Raw genomic sequence first — 1182 nt, forward strand, 5'->3', positions numbered from 1 at the left:
CTGAACCACTCAACAGCTTAAAATACAACTAGCCCCTCTCCCTTTCCAGCCAGCTGCTAGTGGGAGGGGTGAAATCCTACCCTGCTCCCCCAACCCGGGCACCGAACCAGAGCCCAGGAGGGAGAGAACAGCCGTCGAGTCCCGGCTAGCTGCTGGGACAGGACGATGGGCAGCGGCAGGAGGGGGCGGCCTAGAGAGGGGCCACACTCACAGCTGCGGTGGCAGCGCCCAGGCCAGCCTGAGGCCCTAGGAGAGGAGATGCTGGAACCTGCAAGGAGGTAAGCCTGGGCTGCAGGGCAGTGCCTCGGGGCCCCCAAAGGACGGCTGCCCTCTCCCATGCCTGCCCCAAATCCCCAGCCCATCGCCCATCTCCCCCTAGAGAGAGAACGGAAAGGCCCTGGGGGGAACATGGGACCTCTCTGTACTGTTTTTACAAATCCCCATGACTCTGTATTTCTTTTTTTTTTTTTTTCTTTTTGAGATGGATTCTTGCTCTGTCACCCAGGCTGGAGTGCAGTGGCAAGATCTCGGCTCACCACAACCTCATCTCCTGGGTTCAAACGATTCTCCTGCTCAGCCTCCCGAATATCTGGGATTACAGGCACATGCCACCACGCCCGGCTAATTTTTTGTATTTTAGGAGAGATGAGGTTTCACCATGTTGCCCGAGCTGGTCTCGAACTCCTGAGCTCAGGCAATCCACCCACCTCGGCCTCCCAAAGTGCTAGGATTACAGGTGTGAGCCACCTCGCCTGGCCTATAATTATCTCAAAGTAAAAAGTTAAATAAGCTATTCCAGGTGGGGGTGAAAAGAAACAAGTTACACTAGGTGAAGCAAGCCAGACACAAACAGTTCCATATCTATGCGAAATGCCCAGAGCAGACAGAAAGCAAATTGGAGGTGGCCAGGGGCTGGGTGGGGGACAGCGGGATGGGGAAGCTGATACTGGGCACCTGGTCTCCTCTGGGGCGAGGAAAATGTTCTGGAACGAAACAGGGGTGGAGGCTGCACAACACTGTGCATGCACTCAGTGCCACTGTTCACTTTTAAACGGTTAGTTTCATGTTATGTGAATTTCACCTCAATAAATACTTTTTAAAGGGGCCAGGGATAATAAACAGGGGCCTCAAATACCCATCAAAATAAAACCAGTCGGGTAGCAGGAGCAGGAGAGGTTCCCC

General features: G+C 54.1%; 1 long non-coding RNA gene across 1 annotated transcript in view; it reads left to right on the forward strand.

Annotated features, from left to right (window-relative positions):
- Window positions 1-54: 54 nt before the first annotated feature.
- The window catches only part of LOC108281916, a 28723-nt gene continuing 27595 nt past the window's right edge, over window positions 55-1182 (forward strand). Inside the window, exon 1 of the long non-coding RNA XR_001816205.2 lies at window positions 55-278. This is a non-coding gene — a long non-coding RNA (uncharacterized LOC108281916). The remainder of the gene's footprint in view (window positions 279-1182) is intronic.

Source organism: Cebus imitator, unplaced genomic scaffold (genome assembly GCF_001604975.1).
Source record: "Cebus imitator isolate Cc_AM_T3 unplaced genomic scaffold, Cebus_imitator-1.0 Scaffold234, whole genome shotgun sequence".
Classification (NCBI taxonomy): Eukaryota; Metazoa; Chordata; class Mammalia; order Primates; family Cebidae; genus Cebus; species Cebus imitator.